The following is an 11,225-nucleotide window of genomic DNA, read 5'->3' as shown; positions in this document are numbered from 1 at the left end:
AACCTCACACTTATCCAAATTTTACTGCATCTGCCATTGGTTTGCCCACTCGCCCAACCTGTCCCGATCTCGCTGCGGGATCCCTACATCCTCATCGCCATTCACCCTCCATCTTCTGCAAACTTTGAGAGGTTACATTTTGTTCCCTCATCCACATGATTGATGAGGACAGGTTTGGAAAGAGGTTCACAGCTGCATCAACTCACCCACAGGTGGGCCTTTGTCCCCGAACATCCAGCACAGGCCTAACTGCGCATTCTCAGATCACACAGGCTTCACCGCGCATGCTCACTTTATCCAGCCCGTCAGCCGTTCTGCGCATGCCCGGTTTCTGCGAGCCAGTCAATCTCTCCGCAGCTCCCAGCTCACACTGACCAGTCAGAGTCTGCGCGCATGCTCAACTCACGCCGCCCGTCAGCCTGCCTGCGCATGCTCGGTTCGCGCAGCGCACTCGGCCTCTCTGCGCACGCCCAGCTCACAATTGTACGGTCGGTCTCACTGCGCATGCCCCAACCCCACCTGCCCGAGGGGGACGCATTCACGCATGCCCAGCCTCGGCAGGGAGGCGAAGCCGGCAGCCTCCTCTAAGCATGCGCAGTGGGGCAGTTTGGGCAGTGTGAATTGAGCATGCGCCGGGGCAGAGGTCACTGGGGACTGAGCATGCGTGGAGGCTGTCTGGCCTGTGAGAGCTGGGAGTGAGGGGGGCGCTGATCAAACCGCAGCGCATTCAGGCTTCAGAGACTCTCACTGCAACCGTGAGTCACAGTTAGTAACAACAGCCATTGATCCGCCATCTGCTCCATCCCGACACGGAACAGAGTGGCCTGCCGACTGGAGCGCATGCGCCAACCTCCAGCGCGCACATCAACTGAGGGAGCGTCTCTAAATCTGGCAGGATTGGCGAGGGAGCGTCTCTAAATCACACAGGATTGGCGAGGGAGCGTCTCTAAATCACACAGGATTGGTGAGGGAGCGTGTCTAAATCAGGCTGGAGTGGCGAGGGAGCGTCTCTAAATCAGGCTGGAGTGGTGAGGGAGCGTCTCTAAATCTGGCAGGATTGGCGAGGGAGCGTCTCTAAATCACACAGGATTGGCGAGGGAGCGTGTCTAAATCAGGCTGGAGTGGTGAGGGAGCGTCTCTAAATCAGACAGGATTGGCGAGGGAGCGTCTCTAAATCAGACAGGAGTGGTGAGGGAGCGTCTCTAAATCAGACAGGATTGGCGAGGGAGCGTCTCTAAATCAGACAGGAGTGGTGAGGGAGCGTCTCTAAATCAGACAGGATTGGCGAGGGAGCGTCTCTAAATCAGACAGGATTGGCGAGGGAGCGTGTCTAAATCAGGCTGGAGTGGCGAGGGAGCGTCTCTAAATCTGGCAGGAGTGGTGAGGGAGCATCTCTAAATCAGACAGGATTGGCGAGGGAGCATCTCTAAATCAGGCTGGAGTGACGAGGGAGCGTGTCTAAATCTGGCAGGAGTGGTAAGGGAACACTTCGTAATCAAGCAGGTGGCGAGGGAGCGTGTCTAAATCAGGCTGGTGGTGAGGGGGCGTTTAAATCAGAGTGGTGAGGGAGCGTCTCTAAATCAGGCAGGAGTGGTGAGGGAGCGTCTCTAAATCAGGCAGGAGTGGTGAGGGAGCTTCTCTGAATCAGGCAGGAGTGGTGAGGGACCGTCTCTAAATCAGGCAGGTGAGGGACGATCTCTAAATCAGGGAAGAGTGATGAGGGAGCGTCTCTAAACCAGCCATGAGTCTTGAGGGAGCATCCCTAATCCAGGCAACAGTGGTGAGGGAGCATATCTAACAGGCAGGAGTGGTGAAGGAGCATCTCTAAATCAGGAAGGAGTGGTTAGGGAGCATCTCTAAATCAGGTAGGTGGTGAGTAAGCCTCTCTAACAGGAAGGATGTGGTGAGGGAGCATCTCTAACTCAGGAAGGAGGTGGTGAGGAAGCATCTCTAAATCAGGAAGGTGGTGAGGGAGCGACTCCTAACCAGGCATGTTGTGAGGGAGTGTCTCTGAACCAGGCAGATGGTGAGGGATCATCCCTAACTCGAGAATGAGTGGTGAGGGAGCGTCTCTAAATCAGTCAGGAGTGGTGAGGGAGTGTCTCAAAACTAAGGAGTGGTGTGGGAGCATCTCTAAATCAGGAAGGAGGTGGTGAGCGAGCGTCAAGCCAGAGTCAGCTTGTTCAGGGAGGGAGCAGGGATAGGATCCTGTCAGTGTGATGCTGATTATTTAGAAAAATATAGTTTGATTAAAGATAGTCAGCATGGCTTTGTGAGTGCCTCACAAGCCTCATTGAATTCTTTGAGGATGTGACGAGACACATTGTTGAAGGTCGGACAGTTGATGAGGTGTATGTAGATTTCAGGAAGGCATTTGATAAGGTTCCCCATGGTAGGCTCATTCAGAAAGTTAGGGGGCATGGGATACAGGGAAATTTGGCTGTCTAGAGCCAGAATTGGCTGGTCGAAAGCAGACAGTGAGTGGTAATGGATGGAAAGTATTCCGCCTGGAGATCGGTGACCAGTGGTGTCCCGCAGGGATCCGTTTTGGGACCTCTGCTCATTGTGGTATTTATAAATGACTTGGATGAGGAAGTGGAAGGGCGGGTTAGTAAGTATTCCGATGGCACCAAGGTTGGGGGAGGTGTTAAGGGCTGTTGCAGGTTACAACAGGACATTGACTGGATGCAGAGCTGGTCAGAGAAGTGGCAGATGGAGTTCAACCTTGATAAATGTGAAGTGATTCATTTTGGAAGGTCGAATTTGAATGCTGAATACAAGGATAAAGGCAGGATTCTAGGAAGTGTGGAGGAACAGAGGGAACTTGGGGTCCACGTACATAGATCCCTCAAAGTTGCCACGCAGGTTGATAGGGTTTACGAAGGCATATGGTGTGTTGGCTTTCATTAACAGGGGGATTGAGTTTAAGAGCCGTGAGGTTTTGCTAAAGCTTGGTGAGACCACACTTGGAATATTGTGTCCAGTTCTGGTCGCCTCATCATAGGAAGGATGTGGATGCTTTGGAGGGGCCGCAGAGGAGATTTACCAGGATGCTGCCTGGACTGGAGGGCATGTCTCATGAAGAAAGGTTGAGGGAGCTCGGGCTTTTCTCACTGGAGCAAAGAAGGAAGAGAGGTGACTTGATAGAGTGGTAGAAGGTGATGGGAGACATGGATAGAGTGGATAGCCAGAGATCTTTCCCCAGGGTGGAAATGGCAGTCACGAGGGGACATAATTTTAAGGTGATTGGAGGAAGGTATAGGGGAGATGTCAGAGGTGGGTTCTTTACACAGAGAGTGGTGGGTGTGTGGAATGCACTGCCAGCAGAGGTGGTGGAGTCAGTGTCATTAGTGACATTTAAGCAACTCTTGGACAGGCACATGGACAGCAGTAAATTGAAGGGGTGGAGGTTAGGTTGATCTTAGATTAGGATAAATGGTCGACACAACATCGTGGGCTGAAGGGCCAGTACTGTGCTGTACTTTTCTATGTTCTAACTCAGCCATTTGTTGTGGCCATTTCGGAGACATGGATAGAGCAGGGACAGGAATGGATGTTGCAGGGTTTAGGTGTTTTAGTAAGCTCAGAGAAGGAGGCAAAAGAGGGGGAGGTGTGGCGCTGCTAGTCAAGAGCAGTATTACGGTGGCGGAGAGGATGCTAGATGGGGACTCATCTTCCGAGGTAGTATGGGCTGAGGTGAGAAACAGGAAAGGAGAGGTCACCCTGTTGGGAGTTTTCTATAGGCCTCCAAATAGTTCTAGGGATGTAGAGGAAAGGATGGCGAGGATGATCCTGGATAAGAGCGAAAGTAACAGGGTAGTTATTATGGGAGACTTTAACTTTCCAAATATTGACTGGAAAAGATATAGTTCGAGTACATTAGATGGGTCGTTTTTTGTACAGTGTGTGCAGGAAGGTTTCCTGACACAATATGTTGACAGGCCAACAAGAGGCGAGGCCACGTTGGATTTGGTTTTGGGTAATGAACCAGGCCAGGTGTTGGATTTGGAGGTAGGAGAGCACTTTGGGGACAGTGACCACAATTCGGTGACGTTTACATTAGTGATGGAAAGGGATAAGTATACACCACAGGGCAAGAGTTATAGCTGGGGGAAGGGCAATTATGATGCCATTAGACGTGACTTAGGGGGGATAGGTTGGAGAAGTAGGCTGCAAGTGTTGGGCACACTGGATAAGTGGAGCTTGTTCAAGGATCAGCTACTGCGTGTTCTTGATAAGTACGTACCGGTCAGGCAGGGAGGAAGGCGTAGAGCGAGGGAACCGTGGTTTACCAACGAAGTGGAAATCTCTTGTTAAGAGGAAGAAGGAGGCCTATGTGAAGATGAGGTGTGAAGTTTCAGTTAGGGCGATGGATAGTTACAAGGTAGCGAGGAAGGATCTAAAGAGAGAGCTAAGACGAGCAAGGAGGGTACATGAGAAGTATTTGGCAGGTAGGATCGAGGAAAACCGAAAAGCTTTCTATAGGTATGCCAGGAATAAGCGAATGACTAGGGTAAGAGTAGAACCAGTCAAGGACAGGGATGGGAAGTTGTGTGTGGAGTCTGAAGAGACAGGCGAGATACTAAATGAATATTTTTCGTCAGTATTCACTCAGGAAAAAGATAATGTTGTGGAGGAGAATGCTGAGCCCCAGGCTGATAGAATAGATGGCATTGAGGTACGTAGGGAAGAGGTGTTGGCAATTCTGGACAGGCTGAAAATAGATAAGTCCCCGGGGCCTGATGGAATTTATCCTAGGATTCTCTGGGAGGCCAGGGAAGAGATTGCTGGACCTTTGGCTTTGATTTTTATGTCATCATTGGCTACAGGAATAGTGCCAGAGGACTGGAGGATAGCAAATGTGGTCCCTTTGTTCAAAAAGGGGAGCAGAGACAACCCCGGCAACTATAGGCCGGTGAGCCTCACGTCTGTAGTGGGTAAGGTCTCGGAGGGGATTATAAGAGACAAGATTTATAATCATCTAGATAGGAATAATATGATCAGGGATAGTCAGCATGGCTTTGTGAAGGGTAGGTCAAGCCTCACAAACCTTATCGAGTTCTTTGAGAAGGTGTCTGAACAGGTAGACGAGGGTAGAGCAGTTGATGTGGTGTATATGGATTTCAGTAAAGCGTTTGATAAGGTTCCCCACGGTAGGCTATTGCAGAAAATACGGAGGCTGGGAATTGAGGGTGATTTAGAGATGTGGATCAGAAATTGGCTAGCTGAAAGAAGACAGAGGGTGGTGGTTGATGGGAAATGTTCAGAATGGAGTTCAGTTACAAGTGGAGTACCACAAGGATCTGTTCTGGGGCCGCTGCTGTTTGTCATTTTTATCAATGACCTAGAGGAAGGCGCAGAAGGGTGGGTGAGTAAATTTGCAGACGACACTAAAGTCGGTGGTGTTGTCGACAGTGTGGAAGGATGTAGCAGTTTACAGAGGGACATAGATAAGCTGCAGAGCTGGGCTGAGAGGTGGCAAATGGAGTTTAATGTAGAGAAGTGTGAGGTGATTCACTTTGGAAGGAATAACAGGAATGCGGAATATTTGGCTAATGGTAAAGTTCTTGAAAGTGTGGATGAGCAGAGGGATCTAGGTGTCCATGTACATAGATCCCTGAAAGTTGCCACCCAGGTTGATCGGGTTGTGAAGAAGGCCTATGGAGTGTTGGCCTTTATTGGTAGAGGGATTTAGGTCCGGAGTCAGGAGGTCATGTTGCAGCTGTACAGAACTCTGGTACGGCCGCATTTGGAGTATTGCGTACAGTTCTGGTCACCGCATTATAGGAAGGACGTGGAGGCTTTGGAGCGGGTGCAGAGGAGATTTACCAGGATGTTGCCTGGCATGGAGGGAAAATCTTATGAGGAAAGGCTGATGGACTTGAGGTTGTTTTCGTTGGAGAGAAGGAGGTTAAGAGGAGACTTAATAGAGGCATACAAAATGATCAGGGGGTTAGATAGGGTGGACAGTGAGAGCCTTCTCCCGCGGATGGAAATGGCTGGCACGAGGGGACATAGCTTTAAACTGAGGGGGAATAGATATAGGACAGAGGTCAGAAGTAGGTTCTTTACGCAAAGAGTGGCGAGGCCGTGGAATGCCCTACCTGCTACAGTAGTGAACTCGCCAACATTGAGGGCATTTAAAAGTTAATTGGATAAGCATATGGATAATAATGGCATAATGTAGGTTTGATGGCTTTTGTTTCGGTGCAACATCGTGGGCCGAAGGGCCTGTACTGCGCTGTATCGTTCTATGTTCTATGTTCAGCCAAATTAGAACACGGTAGAAAACGGAGAGTTGGAAAAATCAGATGGTGTGCTGGGTTTTGAGTTGAGGCAAAGGCAGAGGGAATGTGGGACAGGGAGCAGCTTTGTGGGGAGCAAGGCAGGAAAAGAATGTTCCATTGAATCCGGAATTTTCTGTACTGAATTTCTGTCCTGTACTCACCGTGATTACAAGCATGATCCCTGGAATGAAGAACTTGCCGTATGAGGAATGGTTCAGGACTCTGGGTCTGTACGCGTTGGAGTTTAGAAGGATGAGGGGGGATCTTATTGAAACTTACAGGATACTGCGAGGCCTGGATAGAGTGGAAATGGAGAGGATGTTTCCACTTGTAGGAATAACTGGAACCAGAGAACACCATCTCAGACTGAGCGGCATGGTAGCACTGTTGCTTCACAGCTCCAGGGTCCCAGGCTCGATTCTCGGCTTGGTCACTGTCTGTGTGGAGTCTGCATGTTCTCCCCGTGTCTGTGTGAGTTCCTCCGAGTGCTCCGGTTTCCTCCCACAAGTCTCAAAAAATGTGTGACATAATTTGGACATTCTGAATTCTCCCTCTGTTTTGATCTGATTTATTATTGTCACATGTACTGGTATACAGTGAAAAGTGTTGTTTCTTGTATGCTGTACAAACAATACATACCGTACGTAAGGAAGGAAGAAGAGACTGCAGAATATAATGTTACAGTTATAGCAAGGTGTAGAGAGAAGATCAACTTAATACGAGGTAGGTCCATTCAAAAGTCTGATGGCAGTAGGGAAGAAGCTGTTCTTGAGTCGGTTGGTACGTGACCTCCAGCTTTTGTATCTTTTTCCTGACGGAAGAAGGTGGAAGAGAGTATGTCCGGGGTGCGTTGGGTCCTTAATTATGCTGGCTGCCTTTCCGAGGCAGCGGGAATTATAGACAGAGTCAATGGATGGGAGGCTGGTTTGCGTGATGGACTGGGCTACATTCACAACTTTTTGTAATTTCCTGCGGTCTTGGGCAGAGCAGGCTCCATACCAAGCTCTGATACAGCCAGAAAGGATGCTTTCTATGGTGCATCTGTAGAAGTTGGTGAGTGTTGTAGGTGACATGCTAAATTTCCTTAGCCTTCTGAGAAAATAGCGTCGTTGGTGGGCTTTCTTAACTATGGTGTCGGCATGGGGGGACCAGGATTGGTGGTGATCTGCACACCTAAAAACTTGAACCTCTCGATCCTTTCTACTTCGTTCCCATTGGTGTAGACAGGGGCATGTTCTCCAAGACGCTTCCTGAAGTCGATGACAATCTCCTTCGTTTTGTTGACATTGAGGGAGAGATTGTTGTCGTCGCACCAGTTCACCAGATTCTCTATCTCATTCCTGTACTCTGTCTCGTCATTGTTTGAAATCCGACCCACTACGGTGGTGTCATCAGCAAATTTGAAAACCGAGTTGGAGGGGAATTTGGCCACACAGTCATTGGTGTATAAGGAGTATGGTAGAGGGCTGAGGACACAGCCTTGTGGGGCACCGGTGTTGAGGATGATCGAGACAGAGGTGTTGTTGCCTATCTTTACTGATTGTGGCCTGGGGGTTACATTGTTCAGGATCCAGTCGCAGAGGGAGGAGCCGAGGCCAAGGCCACGGAGTTTGGAGATGAGTTTCGTAGGAAAAATGGTCTTGAAGGCTGAGCTGTAGTCGATAAATAGGAGTCTGACATAGGTGTCTTTGTTATCTAGGTGTGCCAGGGTAGAGTGCAGGGCCAGGGAGATGGCGTCTGCTGTGGTCCTGTTGCAGCGTTGGGAGAACTATAGCGGATCAAGGCAATCCGCGAGGCTGGAGTTGATTCGTGCCACGACTAACCTTTCGAAGCACTTCAGGATGATGGATGTCAGAGCCGCTGGACGATAGTCATTAAGGCATGCTGCTTGCCTTTTTATTGGTGCAGGGATGATGGTCGTCTTCATGAAGCAGACAGGGACCTCAGATCTCCTTAGATCATATCTGGCTTTCTTGTATAGGTCAGGGTCGCCTGACTGGAGCGCCTCAGACCTCGACTTCAGCAAGCAGTGGATATCCCTGTTCATTTGGCACACAATCTTCTACACACTTACTAATGAAGTCAGTTACTGTAGTGGCGTACTCATTCAGGCTGGTCGCAGAGTTTTTAAATACTGACCAGTCCACTGACTCTAAGCAGTCCCGTAGGAGATCATCCGATTCCTCAGACCAACAATGCACGACTTTCTTTGACGGATTTTCCCGCTTCAGTTTTTGCTTATAAGCCGGGAGCAGGAGCACAGCCTTGTGGTCAGATTTGCCAACGTGTGAGCGGGTGATAGAGCGGTACGCATGTCTGATCTTTGTGTAGCAGTGGTCCAGGATGTTTGGACCTCTGGTGGAGCAGGAGGCGTGTTGGTGGTAACTTGGTCGTGCGCTCTTGAGCTTGGCCTGATTGAAGACCCAGCTACAATGAACAAGGCCTCAGGATGTTTCGTTTCAAGGCTATTTGTGGTGTTGAATATTTCGTCCAGTTCGCTTTTTGACGTTCGGATGGGATGGGATGTAAACTGCCGTCAGGATAACTGAGCTGAACTCCCGCAGAAGGTAGTAGGGGCGACATTTTAGCATCCGGTATTCTAGGTCTGGGGATCAGAAATTCGCCAGTGTTACTACTTCTAGGCACCAGGAGGTGTTGATTAGGAGGCAGACCCCACCTCCCCTTTCCTTGCCTGAGGCTCCCGTACGGTCCATTTGGTGGATTGAGAAGCCCTCTGGTTGTAGGGCTCTGTGCACCTGAACAGGTGCCGGAATGTGGCGACTCGGGACTTTTCACAGTAACTTCATTGTAGTATTAATGTGAGCCTACTTGTGACAATAAAACATTACAAAAGACTTAAGAGATGATCCTTTTCTTCAGCCGGAGGGTGGTGAATCTGTGGAACTCTTTGCAGCAGAAGGCTGTGGAGCCCAATTCACTGAGTGTCTTTCAGACAGGGATAGATAGATTCTTGATTAATGGGGGGATCAGGGGTTATGGGGAGAAGGCAGGAGAATGGGAATGAGAAAAATATCAGCCATGAATGAATGGCGGAGCAGACTCGATGGGCCGAGTGGCCTAATTCTGCTCCTGTGTCTAATGGCTTCCTGGTGATTTCTAAACTCTTTTGACAGAGGATATTGGAAGGAGAGAATTCATCGGAAACTCAACCCTGTGAAGATCCGACAGTCCCTCGATTCATCGGGACCTGAATAGCATCAGCATTTGAGTGTGGAGGGAGAAAGGTTTGGCTGTTCAGTGACCGGGGATAGATTTCAACATCAGTGACTGACATATCGCCGACACAGCGGGAAATTGCTCCAGCTGAGTGTGGGAAAGGGTGTTAACCAGTTTCACAGCCTAAAGCAAACATCACGCTCTTCACAGTGGGGAGAAACCGTACACCTGTCCTGTGTGAGGACGAGGGTTCGACAGAACTATCCAACCCGGAGAGACGCGAGGAGACCCGAGCCATGGAGAAACCGTGGAAATGTGGAGACTGCGGGAAGGGATTCCGATCCCCATCAGATCTGGAAATCCATTGGCGCAGTCACACAGGGGAGCGGCCGTTCCTGTGCTCCGAGTGTGAACATAGAACATAGAACGATGCAGCGCAGTACAGGCCCTTCGGCCCACGATGTTGCACCGAAACAAAAGCCATCTAACCTACACTATGCCATTATCATCCATATGTTTATCCAATAAACTTTTAAATGCCCTCAATGTTGGCGAGTTCACTACTGTAGCAGGTAGGGCATTCCACGGCCTCACTACTCTTTGCGTAAAGAACCTACCTCTGACCTCTGTCCTATATCTATTACCCCTCAGTTTAAAGTTATGTCCCCTCGTGCCAGCCATATCCATCCGCGGGAGAAGGCTCTCACTGTCCACCCTATCCAACCCCCTGATCATTTTGTATGCCTCTATTAAGTCTCCTCTTAACCTTCTTCTCTCCAACGAAAACAACCTCAAGTCCGTCAGCCTTTCCTCATAAGATTTTCCCTCCATACCAGGCAACATCCTGGTAAATCTCCTCTGCACCCGCTCCAAAGCCTCCACGTCCTTCCTATAATGCGGTGACCAGAACTGTACGCAATACTCCAAATGCGGCCGGACCAGAGTTCTGTACAGCTGCAACATGACCTCCCGACTCCGGAACTCAATCCCTCTACCAATAAAGGCCAACACTCCATAGGCCTTCTACACAACCCTATCAACCTGGGTGGCAACTTTCAGGGATCTATGTACATGGACACCTAGATCCCTCTGCTCAGCCACACTTTCAAGAACTTTACCATTAGCCAAATATTCCGCATTCCTGTTATTCCTTCCAAAGTGAATCACCTCACACTTCTCTACATTAAACTCCATTTGCCACCTCTCAGCCCAGTTCTGCAGCTTATCTATATCCCTCTGTAACCTGCTACATCCTTCCACACTATCGACAACACCACCGACTTTAGTATCATCTGCAAATTTACTCACCCACCCTTCTGTGCCTTCCTCTAGGTCATTGATAAAAATGACAAACAGCAACGGCCCCAGAACAGATCCTTGTGGTACTCCACTTGTGACTGTACTCCATTCTGAACATTTCCCATCAACCACCACCCTCTGTCTTCTTTCAGCTAGTCAATTTCTGATCCACATCTCTAAATCACCCTTAATCCCCAGCCTCCGTATTTTTTGCAATAGCCTACCGTGGGGAACCTTATCAAACGCTTTGCTGAAATCCATATACACCACATCAACTGCTCTACCCTCGTCTACCTGTTCAGTCACCTTCTCAAAGAACTCAATAAGGTTTGTGAGGCATGACCTACCCTTCACAAAGCCATGCTGACTATCCCTGATCATATCATTCCTATCTAGATGATTATAAATCTTGTCCCTTATAATCCCCTCCAAGACTTTACCCACTACAGACGTGAGGCTCAC

The 11,225-nt window shown here is 49.4% G+C and overlaps 1 long non-coding RNA gene across 3 annotated transcripts; it reads left to right on the top strand.

Moving 5' to 3' along the window:
- Window positions 1-646: 646 nt before the first annotated feature.
- Window positions 647-10,005, top strand: LOC140402908 (uncharacterized). 3 transcript variants are annotated; one of them, XR_011938184.1, is made up of 2 exons: window positions 647-755; window positions 9,422-10,005. It is a non-coding gene; the product is annotated as an uncharacterized lncRNA (long non-coding RNA). The 3 variants fall into 3 exon arrangements; XR_011938183.1 differs by having other exon boundaries at window positions 653-964; XR_011938185.1 differs by lacking the exon at window positions 647-755 and adding an exon at window positions 999-1,092.
- Window positions 10,006-11,225: the final 1,220 nt, after the last annotated feature.

This window comes from Scyliorhinus torazame, chromosome 26, assembly GCF_047496885.1.
Source record: "Scyliorhinus torazame isolate Kashiwa2021f chromosome 26, sScyTor2.1, whole genome shotgun sequence".
Lineage (NCBI taxonomy): Eukaryota > Metazoa > Chordata > Chondrichthyes > Carcharhiniformes > Scyliorhinidae > Scyliorhinus > Scyliorhinus torazame.
The sequence above is the reverse complement of the archived record's forward strand: the minus strand, read 5'-3'. Positions and strand labels throughout refer to the sequence as shown.